Here is a 17,884-nt window from a genome sequence, read left to right as displayed (position 1 = left end):
ACCACCTGGGGGTGGCACGTCAGGAAGTCCAGGATCCAGTTGCAGAGGGTGGTGTTTAGTCCCAGGGTTCTTAGATTGCAGATTAGCTTTGTGGGCACAATGGTGTTGAACGCTGAGCTGTAGGCAATGAACAGCATTCTCCCAGTTGGGAAAGGGCAGTATGGATTGCGATTGCGTTATATGTGTCTGTTGGGGCGGTATGCAAATTGGAGTGGGTCTAGGGTTTCTGGGATGATGGTGTTGTTGATGTGAGCCATGACCAGCATTTCAAAGCACTTAATGGATCACAACGTGAGTGCTACGTAGTCATTTAGGCAGGTTTTCTTTGTAATGTGCCTGGACCACGTAATTGTCGCAGATTGTGGCAAGGGTTCGAATCTCATATGAGTCCACCCCCTTTGGAAATGTAGATATACATGTATGGTGTTGAAAAGGGACGCCAACAGTTTGAAAATTAAGATTATGAATTTAATATGGAGCTATTTCTTTTGTCAGACTTTCACAAAACACACATTATATTCAGTATTATGATTATAATAAGATTCATACATCCATACAGTAACATAGTAGTATTCTGTTTAGTTATAGTTCTAAGTTAAATGTATACATAATTTAGTCATTATTCATAAAAATCCCATAACAATTGCCTAATAATCATATTGCATAGGCAATATGACATGGACGTGTACATTTAAATGTAGGATTACAACATTTGAATAATAATCTGCTTTGTATACGTTATTTGACTCGAGGAGGATGAGCATGACAAAGTGTACAGTAGGATTGTAGTTTGCACTCTCGTTATCATCAGGTTGGTTGCAACCATTGCAGTATTGCAGTTATTTTTTAAATAAGTTTATCGCGAGTCCAGAGGACTCGAATCAACAGTCTTACTGTATGAAGACACTTGGCTGTCATTAGTATATTCTTGTGAAAGTGTTCACCCCCTTTGGCATTTTTCCTATTTTGTTGCCTTACAATCTGGAATTTAAAATAGATTTTTGGGGGGTTTGTATCATTTGAATTAAACAACATGCCCACCACTTTGAAGATGCAAAGTATGTTTTATTGTGAAACAAACAAGTAATAAGACAAAATATCAAACTTGAGCTTGCATAAATATTCACCCCCCCCAAAGTCAATCCTTTGTAGAGCCACCTTTTGCAGCAATTACAGCTGCAAGTCTCTTGCGGTATGTCTCTATAAACTTGACAACTAGCCATTGGGATTTTTGCCCATTCTTCAAGGCAAAACTGCTCCAGCTCCTTCAAGTTGGATGGGTTCCGCTGGTGTATAGCAATCTTTAAGTCATACCACAGATTCTCAATTGGATTGAGGTCTGGGGTTTGACTAGGCCATTCCAAGACATTTAAATGTTTCCCCTTAAACCACTCAAGTGTTGCTTTAGCAGTATGCTTAGGGTCATTGTCCTGCTGGAAGGTGAACCTCCGTCCCAGTCTCAAATCTCTGGAAGACTCAAACAGGTTTCCATCAAAAATGTCCCTATATTTCGAGCCATCCATCATTCCTTCAATTCTGACCAGTTGCCCAGTCTCTGTCGATGAAAAATATCCCCACAGCATGATGCTGCCACCACCATGCTTCACTGTGGGGATGGTGTTCTCGGGGTGATGAGAGGTGTTCTCGGGGTGATGAGAGGTGTTCTCGGGGTGATGAGAGGTGTTGGGTTTGCTCCAGACATAGCATTTTCCTTCATGGCCAAAAAGCTCAATTTTAGTCTCATCTGACCAGAGTATCTTCTTCCATATGTTTGGAGAGTCTCCCACATGCCTTTTGGCGAACACCAAACGTGTTTGCTTATTTTTTTCTTTAAGCAATGTTTTTTTTTCTGGCCACTCTTCTGTAAAGCCCAGCTCTGTTGAGTGTACGGCTTAAAGTGGTCCTATGGACAGATACTCCAATCTCTGCTGTGGAGGTTTGCAGCTCCTTCAGGGTTATTTTTGGTCTCTTTGTTGCCTCTCTGATTAATGCCCTCCTTGCCTGGTCTGTGAATTTTATTGGGCAGCACTCTCTTGGCAGGTTTGTTGTGGTGCCATATTCTTTCAATTTTTTTATATAATGGATTTAATGGTGCTCTGTTGGATGTTTAAAGTTTCAGATATTTTTTTAGAACCCAACCCTGATCTCGACGTCTCCACAACTTTGTCCCTGACCTGTTTGGAGAGCTCCTTGGTCTTCATGGTGTCACTTACTTGGTGGTGCCCCTTGCTTAGTGGTGTTTCAGAACAGGTGTATATATACTGAGATCATGTGAGAGATCATGTGATACTTAGATTGCACACAGGTGGACTTTATTTAACTAATTATGTGACTTCTGATGGTAAATGGTTGTACCAGATCTTATTTAGGGGATTCATAGCAAAGGGGGTGAATACATATTGACGCACCACTTTTCAGGTTTTTTTTTTGTTACATTTTTTTTTACAAGTAATTTTTTTAATTTCACTTCACCAATTTAGACTATTTTGTGTATGTCCATTACATGAAATCCAAATAAAAAATCAATTTAAATTACAGGTTATAATGCAACAAAATAGGAAAAATGCCAAGGGGGATGAATACTTTTGCAAGGCACTGTACATACAGGCCTACAGTGTTTTATAGGCTTTGCATTATTATAATCATCCACTTCCTCAAATGCATTTTGAAGAAAGCACTGGCAATTAACAGTTTTTCCTCAACAGATGACAGGGGGGCTCAAACCCACAATTTCGAGTCAACCGCTTTGTGCCACCAAGATGCGATGGTGATAATCTTAGCCTACATGAATGCAATTTGTGAAATCCATAAGGCTCTTACTGTTGTAAGGATCTAATAGATATGTTTCCCATGAAAGCACATGGATGTGTGTGAAGCAGATAAACAAAAATTGTGCCAGGACATAACTGCCACCTGTTGAGGTTAGCACAACCAACCTTGTCTCCCATTAATCATGTAATAGACGCAGTCATTCTGGGTGTGTTTTGAGCCCCACCTGTTTAGCTAAAAAAACTATAGAGTCGCGGCCGGCTGCGACAGAGCCTGGGTGCGAACCCAGAGTCTCTGGTGGCGCGCTTGCACTGCGATGCAGTGCCCTAGACCACTGTGCCACATTGTATGATTTTTAAGTAATTCATTTGCATTTTATTGCATGACATAAGTATTTGATAACCTACCAACCAATAAAAATTCCGGCTCGCACAGACCTGTTAGTTTTTCTTTAAGAAGCCCTTCTGTTCTCCACTCATTACCTGTATTAACTGCACCTGTTTGAACTCGTTACCTGTATAAATGACACCTGTCCACACACTCAATCAAACAGACTCCAACCTCTCCACAATGGCCAAGACCAGAGAGCTGTGTAAGGACATCAGGGATAAAATTGTAGACCTGCACAAGGCCGGGATGGGCTACAGGACAATAGGCAAGCAGCTTGGTGAGAAGGCAACAACTGTTGGCGCAATTATTAGAAAATGGAAGAAGTTCAAGATGACGGTCAATCACCCTCGGTCTGGGGCTCCATGCAAGATCTCACCTTGTGTGGCATCAATGATCATGTGGTCTGATGAGACAAATATAGAGCTTTTTGGTCTAAACTCCACTCGCCGTGTTTGGAGGAAGAAGAAGGATGAGTACAACCCCAAGAACACCATCCCACCCGTGAAGCATGGAGGTGGAAACATCATTCTTTGGGGATGCTTTTCTGCAAAGGGGACAGGACGACTGCACCGTATTGAGGGGAGGATGGATGGGGCCATGTATCGCGAGATCTTGGCCAACAACCTCCTTCCCTCAGTAAGAGCATTGAAGATGGGTCGTGGCTGGGTCTTCCAGCATGACAACGACCCGAAACACACAGCCAGGGCAACTAAGGAGTGGCTCCGTAAGAAGCATCTCAAGGTCCTGGAGTGGCCTAGCCAGTCTCCAGACGTGAACCCAATAGAAAATCTTTGGAGGGAGCTGAAAGTCCGTATTGCCCAGCGACAGCCCCAAAACCTGAAGGATCTGGAGAAGGTCTGTATGGAGGAGTGGGCCAAAATCCCTGCTGCAGTGTGTGCAAACCTGGTCAAGATCTACAGGAAACGTATGATCTCTGTAATTGCAAACAAAGGTTTCTGTACCAAATATTAAGTTCTGCTTTTCTGATGTATCAAATACTTATGTCATGCAATAAAATGCAAATTAATTACTTAAAAATCATACAATGTCATTTTCTGGATTTTTGTTTTATATTCCATCTCTCACAGTTGAAGTGTACCTATGATAAAAATTACAGACCTCTACATGCTTTGTAAGTAGGACAACCTGCAAAATCGGCAGTGTATCAAATACTTGTTCTCCCCACTGTATATATGTGCCTGTTTTGCATGTTATTTTGACATTTCAACATGTCACATATCAATTTGCAAACAATATATAAAATAATTTGTTAATTAAGCTGCATACAAATATGTTCTCTTTTTTGCTTTTTTGAGTAAGGCAGCTACAAAATGAAGGTGTTTCAGCCTAGCTCCATGCTTTCTGTGGTGTTGGGGCATCCAGCGGAAAATACGGAGCGTAGGGGTTGGTAATGTTGTCTAGTTGCACTGTTATTGGCTCAGTGTTCTGTCACTCATGGGCACATTATGTCACCACAAAATCTACAGGGAGAGCTAAAAAGATTTCTAGCTCCTTGGGTGCTGCGATAGAGAAGTGCCCATCCAAGAAGGCCACAGATAAAATGACGTCAAATCACGTTATATCTACCGTAGCTTTGATTGGACTGGTCATGTCATGTTAACCATAGAAAGAAGTCTGGTGATGTGGCTGAATATAAACAGTGTAGTTATTCCATCCGCAAGGCAATCAGACAAGCGAAATGCCGGTACAGGGACAAGGTGGAGTCGCAATTCAACGACTCAGACATGAGACAGGAAATCACGGACTACAAAAACAAAAACAGCCACGTCACGTATACTGACGACACGCTTCCAGACAAACTAAACACCTTTACCTGCTTTGAGGATAGCACAGTGCCATCGTTGCGGCTCGCTAACAAAGACTGCGCCCCCCTTTCCTCAGTGGCTGATGTGAATAAAATATTTAAACATGTTAACCCTCGCAAAGCTGCTGGCCCAGTCGGCATCCCTATCCGCATCCTCAGAGCATGAGCAGACCAGCTGGCTGGTGTGTTAATGGACATATTTAATCGCTCCCTATCCAAGTCTGTTGTCCCCATATGCTTCATGATGGCTACCATTGTTCCTGTACCCAAGAAGGCAAAGATAACTGAACTAAATGACTACTGCCCCGTAGCACTCACTTCTGCCATCATGAAGTGCTTTGAGAGACTAGTAAAGGATCATATCACCGCCACCTTAACGGCCACCCTAGACCCACTTCAGTTTGCATACCACCCCAACAGGTCTACAGATGACGCCTTCGCACTACACACTGCCCTATCCCATCTGGACAAAAATATTACCTATGTAAGAATGCTGTTCATTTACTACAGCTCAGCATTCAACACCATAGTACCCTCCAAGCTCATCATCAAGCTGGAGGCCCTGGGTCTCAACCCCTCCCTGTACAATTGGGTGCTGGACTTCCTGACGGGTCGCCTCCAGGTGGTGAATGTAGGAAACAACATCTCCACTTCACTGACCCTCAACACTGGGGCCCCACAAGGGTGTGTGCTCAGCCATCTCCTGTACTCCCTGTTCACCCACGACTGCATGGCCATGCACGCCTCCAACTCAGTCATCAAGTTTGCAGACAATCACCAACAACGACGAGAGCCTACAGGGAGGAGGTGAGGGCACTAGGAGTGTGATGTCAGGAAAACAACCTCTCACTCACCGTCAACAAAACAAAGAAGATGATCGTGGACTTCAGGAAACAGCAGCACCCCCCTATCCACACCGAATGGTCAGCAGTGGAGAAGGTGGAAAGTTTTAAGTTCCTGGGCATACACATCACAGACAAACTGAAATGGTCCACCCACACAGACAGTGTGGTGAAGAAGGTGCAACAGCGCCTCTTCATCCTCAGGAGGCTGAAGAAATTTGGCTTGTCACCCAAAACCCTGACAAACTTTAACAGATGCACAATCGAGAGCATCCTGTCGGGCTGTATCACAGCCTGGTACGGCAACTGCAACGCCCTCAACCACAATGCTCTCCAGAGGGTGGTGCGGTCTGCACAACGCATCACCGGGGGCAAACTACCTGCCATCCATGACACCTACAGAGCCCAATGTCACAGGAAGACCAAAAAGATCATCAAGGACAACAACCACCCGAGCCACTGCCTGTTCACACCGCTATCATCCAGAATGCGAGGTCAGTACAGGTGCATCAAAGCTGGGACCGAGAGATTGAGAAACAGCTTCTATCTCAAGGCCATCAGACTGCTAAACAGCAATCACTAATTCAGAGAGGCTGCTGCCCACATTGAGACCCGATCACTGGACACTTTAATAAATGGATCACTATTCACTTTAAACAATGCCACTTTAAATAATGCCACTTTAATAATGTTTACATATCTTACATTACTCATATCACATGTATATACTGTATTTTATGCCATCTACTGCACCTTGCCTATGCCGCTCGGCCATCACTCATCCACATATTTATATGTACATACTCTCATTTACCCCTTTAGATTTGTATTAGGTAGTTTTGGGGAATTGTTAGATTATTTGTTAGATATTGCTGCACTGTTGGAACTAGAAGCACAAGCCTTTCGCTACACTCGCATTAACATCTGTATGTTACCAATACAATTTGATTTGATTTGATTTTGATCATACTTTCAAATCTTAGCTAGCAGTCATCATCATGAATCAAGTCGACAATCTAGTGGCAAATCTTTTTCAATCCTTGTCATATGAAGAGAAATTATAGATGAAAACGTATCGGTGATCATCGGCCATTGGACATAAACATTAACAACGAGTTGGAAATCGCAAATTCAAAAATGAGGGGTTTGCAAGGAATCAGTGGCTACCTGCAAGCATTGCAAAACAATCACCCGCCTGCTATTCGGTGGAGTAGATGTGTGGACTAAGTCTGGGTTTAAGGGTCTCTTTTCCATGCTTAAAATGATAATTATTCAATATTGGCCATGCTGTCAATTCAGCAAGACTTCTGCCGCATTCAAAATAACTGGAAACTCGGAACTGGGAAATCTCAGACTTCAGTGAGTTCAAGACAACTGGGAACTCAGAAAAAAATGATCTCCGACTAGGAGAATATGTTTTGAACGGTCATCCAACTTGGATTTCCAAGTTGGGAACTCGTGCCTCTTTCTAGAGCTCTGTCCTGAAGGTGATTCAAACCAGTTTTTTTCCAGACTTCCCATTTGTCTTGAAAGCACCATAAATCCAGAGAATGCCAGACTTTGATGACAAAATTTGCCAATGAAGGACCGCCGCTCGTCCATCCTGTTCAATTGAGCACAGCACAACAACATGAGTCCAAACATGTACAGTATTCTGCTGTATAAATTATGTAATATGCCAGGAAGATATGTATACCGTAGCTAAGAAAGTAATGCTAAGTGTACAGTGTATTCGTTAAGTATTCAGATCTCTTCCCCTTTTCCACATTTTGCTATGTTACAGCCTTATTATAAAATTGATTAAATAAAAAAAAATCCTCATCAAACTACACACAGTACCCCACAATGACGAAGCGGAAACAGGTTTTTAGACATTTTTGCACATTCATTAAAAATTAAAAACAGAAATACCTTATTTACATAAGTATTCAGACCCTTTGCCATGAGACTCGAAATTGAGTTCAAGTGCATCCTGTTTCCTATGATCATCCTTGAGATGTTTCTACAACTTGATTGGAGTCCACCTGTGGTAAATTCAATTGATTGGACATGATTTGGAAAGGCACACACCTGTCTATATAAGGTCCCACACAAAAAAAACAAGCCATGAGGTCAAAGAAATTGTCCGTAAAGATTTGAGACAGGATTGTGTCGAGGCACAGATCTGGGGAAGGGTATCAAAAAATGTCTGCAGCATTGAAGGTCCCCAAGAACACAGTTGCCTCCATCATTATTAAATGGAAGAAGTTTGGAACCACTAAGACTCTTTCTAGAGCTGGCTGCCTGGCCAAACTGAGCAATCGGGACAGAAGGGCCTTGGTCAGAGAGGTGACCAAGAACCCAAATGGCCACTCTGACAGAGCTCTAAAATTCCCCTGAGGAGATGGGAGAACCTTCCAGAAGGACAACCATCTCTACAGATCTCCAACAATCAGGCCCTTATGGTAGAGTGGCCATACGAAAGCCACTCCTCAGTAAAAAGCACATGACAGCCCGCTTGGAGGCACCTAAAGGCTCTCATACCATGAGAATCAAGATTCTTTGCTCTGTTGAAACCCAAGATTAATCTATTTGGCCTGAATGCCAAGTGTCACGTCTGGAGGAAACCTGGTACCATCCCTACGGTGAAGCATGGTGGTGGCAGCATCATGCTGTGGGGATGTTTTTCAGCGGCAGGGACTGGGAGACTAGGATCGAGGGAAAGATGAACAGAGCAAAGTAGGTTCACCTTCTAACAGGACAACGACCCTAAGCACACAGCCAAGACAACGCAGGAGTGGCTTCGGAAAAGTCTCTGAATGTCCTTGAGTGACCCAGCCAGAGCCCGGACTTGAACCCAATCTAACATCTCTGGAGAGACCTGTAAATAACTGTGCAGTGACGCTCCCCATCCAACCTGACAGAGCTTGAGAGGATCTGCAGAGATTAATGGGAGAAACTACCCAAATACAGGTGTTGCAAGCTTGTAGCGTCAAACCCAAGAAAACTTGATGTTGTCATCACTGCCAAAGGTGCTTCAACAAAGTAATGAGTAAAGGGTCTGAATACTTATGTAAATGTGATATTTAATTTGATAAATTAGCAAACATTTCTAAAAACCTGTTTATTCTTTGTTATTTTTATGAGGGGTGGGAACAATCAATTTTAGAATAAGACTGTAACCTAACAAAATGTGGGAAAAGTCAAGGGGTCTGAATACTTTCCCAAGGCACTGTATATGACTTATATATATGAGCAAGACTGCCCTACAAAGGCAAAATGCAGTAACTACGAATTTGGTAAAACATCTTTGATCTGTTGTAATGGTTTCCTGACACAAGAACAAGCCAGTTTGGATCATCAGAAATTGCTGTCCGTCTTGACAGAAAAATAACTTGAAGGCAGATTTTTTTGTAAGAAAAATGTTGCCTTTTGTAGGGCAGAAGTGGGAGCATAATAATAATATCTTACTATCAATATCAACTATACAATAAAATATAGGCCTACAACATTTTACAATCATGGAGGAACCCATTCTAAGTAGACTACCCCTCAAGTACGGTCATAGAAATAAAATAAACTATTGCATTAGGTAAAACGGACCTCTTAAATCTTTCTGTTGAGCACTTTGGCATTACAAGCCAGTTGCTAAAAATACTCCTATGGTCATTGGAAGTACTTTACAGATATCCTGTTTCTGTCTGGTTCTCTGCTCTGTCATGACCTCCAGAGAGTCTGGAGTTAGGCCAATAACTAACTCCAATAACTGAATCAGCCTTCTTAATCAGCTTATTGATCTTGTTCCTGAAGTGGACAATTTAATGTCCAAAATGACCCTCTACTTACTACCTCATTCTGGAATTATAATTCACATAATATGACATGATGGTTTGAGCATTATACTCAACAATTAGCCTTTTGTATTCATTTGACAGATTATAAAGATGTACATTGTCCTCAATTTCATAAATGCTGGGATCAACAACAAAAAAACGTGCCCAAGCTGTGCCTAAACCCCTGGGGCTGAATTCGTCAGTCTGTGTATAATGCATACCTCCATGTGAGTGAAAATATTGTCGTCACAAGCATGTCTGTTGATATTTTCTTGGTTGAGGCAGACTGGAAAAGAAATTCACATCCACAAGCATGGACACCTCTGTGACTTCCCTTTGAAATTGTGACCATAACATACTTTGCGGTTTCTGTTTCTTAGTATAAGACCATAACATACCTTTAGGGACCTGCCAGTGTTTGTGTTTGAGAAGTTACTCTACTGTAAGTATACTTCATTGACATACACTGAGTGTAAAAAACCTTATGAACACCTGCTCTTTCCATGACATATACTGACCAGGTGAATCCAGGTGAATGCTACGATCCCTTATTGATGTATTTGTATTTATTATGGATCCCCATAAGTTCTTGCCAAGGCAACAGCTACTCTTCCTGGGGTCCAGCAAAAATTAAGGCAGTAATATAATATAAATTATAATTTAAATGTGTAATTTAAATGTGCCCTCCGGCCACTACAATACAATCCAGGTGTACGTGTGTGTATAGTATGTCTATTATGTGTGTGTGTGTGTATTTGTGTTTGTATGGCACTTGTTAAATAAGGATTTTTAAGCCTTGAGACAATTGAGACATGGATTGTGTACGTGTGCCGTTCAGAGGGTGAATGCGAAATACAAAATATTTAAGTGCCTTTGAACGGGGTATGGTAGTAGGTGCCAGGAGCACCAGTTTGAGCGTGTCAAGAACTGCAACGCTGCTGGGTTTTTCACACTCAACAGTATTTCATGTGTATCAATAATTGTGCATCACCCAAAGGACATCCAGCCAACTTGACACACAACTGTGGGAAGCATTGGAGTCAACATGAGCCAACAGTGGGGGGGGGGGGGCAACTCAATAGTAGGAATGTGTTCTTGATGTTTTGTACACTCGGTGTACATGCAAGATAGTGTCATATTGCAATGACAACATAGCTTTTACAAACAACTTGATTATCCGAAACATACAATATACTTGCAGTGAAGCCGCTCAACAACTACACCACACCAGTCATCCAACAGACTCCCATTCAGAGCGACACTGTCAAGTTTTGACCTCCTTCTTGTGCAATTCCCCACTTGAAAAGGACAGTCCCTCCACATGAAGATTTTAACTGGATTTCACTCAATAAACAGCCATGGAATCAGTTGTTTGTCTTTTATTTACCATTCTTTGGTTGGCAGTAAACAGGTGAAAAACCTCAAAAAAGAGATGACAAATACAAGTTATTATTTGAGTTGACAGCCTAATTAAATAACCAAAATTATACACATTCACCTCAGATAAACACATTTCAGCCATTATAAAATACAAGGTTTCCACTTAAGCAAATGTTTCCCAAAATAGAAACCCACCATTTTTAATCAAATGAGCAGAATCAGTATTTTTATCTAAATTTGCATTTTAGCCAAATACATTCAAAATATTTTTAGTAGTAAAAAATGACATTTATTTTCTAATCAGTAGTTTTAAGCAGACAAATCTTAATTTTTTTAGCCAAAGATTTTTTAGACTATACATTTGTTACTGAATTAAGAACTTGGTTTACTAAGATTTCTACAAAGTTTAAATTACTTTTAACCATTTCAAACAAGTTCTTTGTCAACAATGAATTTGACTCTTCTTACTTTTCCTTTACCCCACAAACTACATTTGAAGTTCTAAATACCACTGCAAAAGTCCTATCAAAGTTAAGAGTTAAGAGTCTGTGTTTTCCAGAGTATCATTAGCAGTCTACTGCTTAAGTCAGTCTAGCAAAGCATGGCCAATATGGCGCTTACCGGCTGTCTTTTACAGTTTTGTGGAGGGCTTGGACTTGCACAGTCACCTTGATCACAAAGATGAAGTTTCCTTGGTCTTGTGGTGTTATAAATGCTCCTTTCACTGCGGTCTAAAGACAACAGCAGAGCCAGGTGCTGGCACGCCCAGATTGCCTGGAAGATTTGTTCCACCTGGTTCACCACTGATTGAAGGAGGAGGAGTTTCACCACTGAGGAGCTCCCAGGCAGTTTGTCAGCACACCTCCCACTCAATCTTCCCACGGGAACTGATGGAAAGATCGTAAATCAGCAACTACATACTGCCGGTCAGCTCCGAGTTTGATCCTCAACTGGTAGCAAGACAACCAGGCGTCGAACATCTCTGTGCAGGACTGTGGTTTGCGTAGCTTCTTTCAGGACTTTGGCCGATGGCCGGTTTAGTGCGGGTTTTGTGACAGAAAGGCAGGAGCTTTGGACCACTTTGACGTTCACGTCTCGAACAATGCCCTTAGCATCTGGATTAACGCTCACCACCCGTCCTAGCTTGAATTGGCCCCTCACTGCATTTTGGTCACACAACCAGACAATATCTCCGACAGCAACGTTGCGATATGAAGTGTGCCATTTACTTCTCAGAAATAAGTTTGGGCCGGCAAGCTGGCTCCAAGACCTCCAGAATTTGTTGACCTGGTTCTGCATCTCTCTGAGTCTCTTGTAAGGGTAGTTCGCAAAGTCAAATGTTCTGATCTCACCGCTTGGAGAGGCCCGGCCCAGGAGAAGTGTGTTGGGTGACACATACTGCACGCTTTCTTCATGGCTCTGCACCCTGGCATCTATTGGGCATTTGTTGGCAAGGTTTGCAGCAAGTTGTAGTGTTGTCTGAAGCTCGCTGTAGCTAAGGCCAGTGTTGTTGCCCAGGCTCCGCAGTGCCTTCTTGAGAATGCGAACAGCGGCTTCAGCAGCCTCATTGCGGTGAGGTGAGTCAGCAGGGTGAATTGTCCACTCCCATTTGGTACCTTTTTGAGCCAACATCTATTCTATTGAAGTTCTATTCTGAGCATCCAGGAACTGGTACAGCTCTCTTAGGACAGGTTTGGCGCCGATGAAGTTTGTCCCCGGGTCGGACCAGATCTTTCTTGGGTGCCCTCTAATTGTAGTAAAGCGTTGGTAAGCCATCAAGAAGCTCTCTGTCGACATTGCGTTGACCAGGTCTGCATGAATTGCCCTGCTGGCCATACAGCTGAAGACGACACCCCACACTTTCATTGAGACCCGTTTCTTGATGTCATCTTTGACAAGGTACGGTCCGAAGAGGTCGACTGTAGTGAACTCGAACGGAGCTGCAGGTGTGGCTCTTTCAGCAGGTAAGTCAGCCATTACCTGTTCGCACCTTCTTGCTCTTAACTTTTTGCAGAAAAGGCAGTTATCCACTACTTTTTGGGAAATTTTTCTTCCTTGGATGACCCAGGCTTTCCTCCTCATTTTCAGCAGGGTTGCAGCCGCACCTTCATGACCCTCATCGTGCGCCTCCCGTGCCAATAAAGTAGAGACCCATGCATTGAAAGGCAGAAGGGGAACTGCAGCGCCATCCTCCCTGAAGCCATGGATTCTCCCACCGCAGACTAGTAACCCAGATTCTGGCTCTCTGTACACAACCAAGCGGTCCGTAGTGGTAGTTGGGAACGTCACCCCCTCTTGAGCAGCAAGATAGATGTCTCTTATTGCCTCTTGACGTTCTGTGGCGGTGATAACTCCTTTTGTGGGAATCGCCTCCCACTTTGGGGTCTCAATGGATTTTGTTGCAGATCTAAACTTTTTGGCGGCTCTCCAGATCAAAGCAACAGTCTTGATTAGACACTTTAGGCTACTAAAGCGCCTCTCATCCACCAAGTTTAGGACAGCTGCACCTGCAGAAAATCGTCCCACAAGACTTGGAAGACTTCTTTTCGCTTGGGCTCTGGTGAGTGCTGCCACAAATGACTTCTTTTGCATATTGTTAATGCTCTCTCGAGCTGTCACAGACACATCTTTTGACGACATAATTGGCCACTCGCTCTCTGGAAGATATAGAAACTCTGGCCCTTGCTGCCACTCTGAATGGGCATCAAGTTCCTTTGGCCCAGCTCCTCGAGTGATAATGTCGGCTATATTGAGTGGTCCAGGGATCCACCACCAGTCCTGTAGCCGTGTGCTCTCTTGGATCTCTCCAATTCTATTAGCGAAGAAAGTCTGAAATCCATAGCTTTCTCGCTGGATAGCTCCAAGAACAGTCTGACTGTCTAACAAATGGTACCACCTTTTTATCTGGATCTGGTTATGCTGTTCAAAGTACTTTTTCAGGCGCCTTGCAAAGACTGCACCGCAAAGTTCTGCTTTGACTGCATCCCCCTTCTGGTCTAGTGGTGTCAGCTTTGCTTTTGACTCCACTAGTCGAATTGTTAATTGTTTGTTGCAGTTCCACCGCAGGTAGAGGACAGCACCATAGGAGCTTTCACTGCCATCTGAAAAAGTGACAGCGACTGGGACAGTTGTTACCTTTGGTGGAGTAAGAGCTCTTGGGAACATTACTTTGCTTAGCTGGACGTACTCCTCAAAAATTCCAATTGCATCTTTGCGGAGCTCATCCGACAGGGGAAGGTCCCATGTGTCCTTGACCATGTTGCACTTTGATTTTGCCTCTTGGAATGCCCTTCGGACCAAGATAGCCCCTCTTTGCTTTGATGGCGTTGTCAGGCCAAACCAGCAACTTGACTCAGCAGTTCACGTCTTGTCAGCGGGTCTGGTGTCTGTGCTCGTACTTCTTCTAGCAGTAAGTCTTTCCCAAGTCTCATCTTTTTCTTCCGCCTGGAGAAGTTGACCCTCACCATGACATGCAACATGTCTTCATCCACAATGTAGCCGAGACCGAGCGCCTTGTTGTCTTCCTCCTTAAGCTGATTTGGCAGGACAACAATATTTGGTGATGCCTTTTCTCTTTCCCCTTTATTTTGGCCTGAGAAGACCCAAGGCTTCAGTGCAAACCCTCCTGCTTTTAGAATCAGCTCCACATTTTTTGTGATGACTTCGAGTTTTTCACGGCAGTTGTGGGATGTCAAGATGTCATCGACGTAGCTTTGCTCATGTAATACTTGGCATTCATCTGTGAGGTGGCTGAATTGAGGCAGGTTAGCCGTCTCCCTCATGGCCAGTTGTGCTATGCACCCTGCTGGCTTGTCCCCGATATTCACTCTGGTTATGGCGTATTGTTCCACCTCATCGCCCTCTGAATCCCGCCACAAGAACCGGTGTAGATGGACTTCCCTCTCCTCGAGCCACACAGAATTGTAAATTTTTCTGACGTCTCCTAGAGCGGCGTAGGAGCCTTGGTGGAACTTGAGGAGGACAGCTCGAATCAGATTGAGAACGTCAGGGCCTTTCATCAGAAGGTCATTGAGACTTTGGCCTTTGTACTTCTGACTGCCGTTCCAGACAAGTCTTACCGGAGTTGTAACAGAGTGGGGGTTGGGTGCGATAAGATGACTAATATACCAGACAGGTCCATTCCAGTTGGTTAGATCCTCTTTGGTCAGCTTTCTTGCAGCCCGGCGGTCAACCATTTCGTGGACTTGAGCACCATAGGCTTTTTTCCACTGCGGTTCTTTGGCGAGCTGTCTCTCTGTTCTGAGAAAGGTTGCCTCCACTGCTTTTATGTTGTTTGTCAATGTAGATGGGTCAATGAGCCATGGATACCTTGCATGCCAGTGTGGACTATCACTGTGGTCATCAGCACCAACATAAGTCAGGCCACCCATAACAACTTCCAGCTCCCTTTCTTCAGCCAGAGTCATTTCTTTGCCTCCAAGTTGACAACTGCCGCAGCGACATCCTCCACATTTTGGGGTGCAGGGGGCACCAATGCTATCGCATCTCCACCACTCAATAAAATCCAGAGTGGAAATAGCAGAATAAGAAGACTTGATGGTAGGTTTGGCGCAGATATGTTCTTCATACATCAATGCTGCTGTTCTCATGGATCTGGCGAAGTGCGCCCTGTACTGGTGTGCTGTAACTGTAGCCTCTTCAAACAGACCAGGGTGTGTCCCTGCAATTGTCTTTCCCAATGGCCCATCCCATAGTACAAGGTCCCCAACGGTGCGTATTTTCTGTGGGACCAGTCGCCCTTCCTTATGGCTTATCAAAAGCTGTATCTGTCTTGGTCTAACAAGTTCATTTTGGGGGACATCTGGAAAGAATTTTTGGAGTCTTTTGGCTGTCACATGTTTGTGAATCTCTGCAATGCTGTCCAAACCATAGCAGAGGAGTTGGTGGGATCTGACATTGCCTTGCTCTGTGCGGACCCGGATCTTTAGGAGGTACCGTTTTGTGGTGACTTGAACTTTCATTCCTCCCACACCATGGACAACAAGGGTTATGGCTTCACTTCTAAGGTTCAAACGATCAGCTGCATCATGAGTTATATAGTTTGTATCCGATGCCAGGTCGATCAAAGTCCCAACTTTTTGTCCTGCATTGGCCGTGACCTCTAAGAGCATCATGATGACTGGCCACTCCACTATTCCATTCTCTGCTAGAAGACTGGGTTGGTTGGACACAAGAGAGGTTCTGGCTATAGTGTTGCAAAAGGCATTGCAACACTTCTCTGCAAGTTCAGGTGAGAGACTTTTAATGAACTCTTCTTGGGCTTGGGTATAACGCTCTCGTGTCACCTCCCACTTTGCTGTTATTGGACCTCTGGACGACATTCCCTTTGGATGTACCAGCTCTCGGGCAGAGGTAATAGTGGTGTTCTGCAGCACGCTGTTCTATGCAGTCTGCCTCCTGCACAGAAACTCTGATTTACAATAGTCACCTTCCTTGTGAATCTCCAGGCATCTTTTGCAGGCTCCCAGCTTCCTGACAGCATCTCTTTTCTCTGACAGCTTAAGCGTGTGAAACTTTTGGCAGAAATATAGCCTTTTCTTATGCTTGCAGTCTCCGCAGACCACACATCCTTGAGCCTGGTCGCTTAGTTGGGTGGAGGTTCTGGTTCGAGCTTGCCGAGGTTCAGATTCCGGTTTTGGTTCCTCCTCTCTCAGTTGGTCCAGCTTCTCATAGATGGCTTCTTGACCTTGAAGAAACTTGTGGAGGTAGTCAAATCGCTTGTCTTCTTCAGCTTCATCACCTTTGCCAGCTACATGAAGAAGCCATTCCTTCTTCAGGCCATCAGGAAGTTTACTCTCTATTGTCCTTGTTACAAGAGGGTTCTTTATAGCACCGGTCTTGCCAAGCTCGTTCAGACCGACCAGGGCTTTTTCTACTGATTGGATGAGCTCAACAATCTTCCTGGGCTGGTTACCTTTAACTGCTTGGAGTCTTTGGAGCTCTTCTACTATCTCAAGGGCTATAGTTGTCTTATTTCCAAAGCGGTTCTCCAAGACCCGGAAAACCTCCTCAGCGGTTGTATAAGTTGTCAGGTGAAGGTCTCGTATGGTCTTCTCATCCACACTGTCGAGAAGTTGGAACTTTTTAACCTCTCTGGATCCAGTAGGTTCTCCCTGCATCTGGAGCGCTTCCCAGTCTTTTTTCCACCGGTGAAACTCTCGGCGGATGCCAGAAAACTTTGGCAGGGCAGCAGGCTTTAATTTAATTGCTGGTGTGGCCACAGAACTGTTTGAAGTAGTACTCAATCTGCTGGTTTCTCCTCTAACGTGTGCCCCTGTAAAGTCTGCTTGTCTTATTGTGAGATTTGGCAGGATAGTTTCAAGGTCTTTGATACGACTTTGGAAATGTTGTTGCTCTGCTGGGGGGGCCCAGCACTTCCAATGTTTATGCACCTCCTTCGCAGCCTTCACAAGTTTCTCTAGTTGTCCGATCATGACGAGATATGCATCTGGGTTTTTACTTGGGTCCCCAGCTGCCATGTTTTCTGCTTGCGACTCTGCTGTTGTAATTGCTTGTGTCAGTTCATATTCCCCGAAATTGGCCCACAATGTCTTTTGTATGAGGTCCATTAGGTCTTGCAGTTTTTTCTCACACTCATTGGCTGTTTTGACCAAGTCAGACTTCTGCTGCTCGCTCAACTCCTCTGCATCAGAGTTTTCTTCAATACATTGCCCCTCTACATCATCGTTGGCTTCCAGGACTTTGCCAGCTTCTGCAGTGAGCTTCCTAAAATTGTCTCTGAGCTCCTCTTCTGACATCATTTTATGCATTCGTAGCACATTATTGGCCAGACGGGAAAACTGACGCTTCGCTGATGTCCTTGCGGTCTTTAGCTGCTCCACCAG

The sequence above is a fragment of the Salvelinus fontinalis genome, chromosome 3 (genome assembly GCF_029448725.1).
Source record: "Salvelinus fontinalis isolate EN_2023a chromosome 3, ASM2944872v1, whole genome shotgun sequence".
Classification (NCBI taxonomy): Eukaryota; Metazoa; Chordata; class Actinopteri; order Salmoniformes; family Salmonidae; genus Salvelinus; species Salvelinus fontinalis.
Note: the sequence above shows the minus strand (reverse complement) of the source record.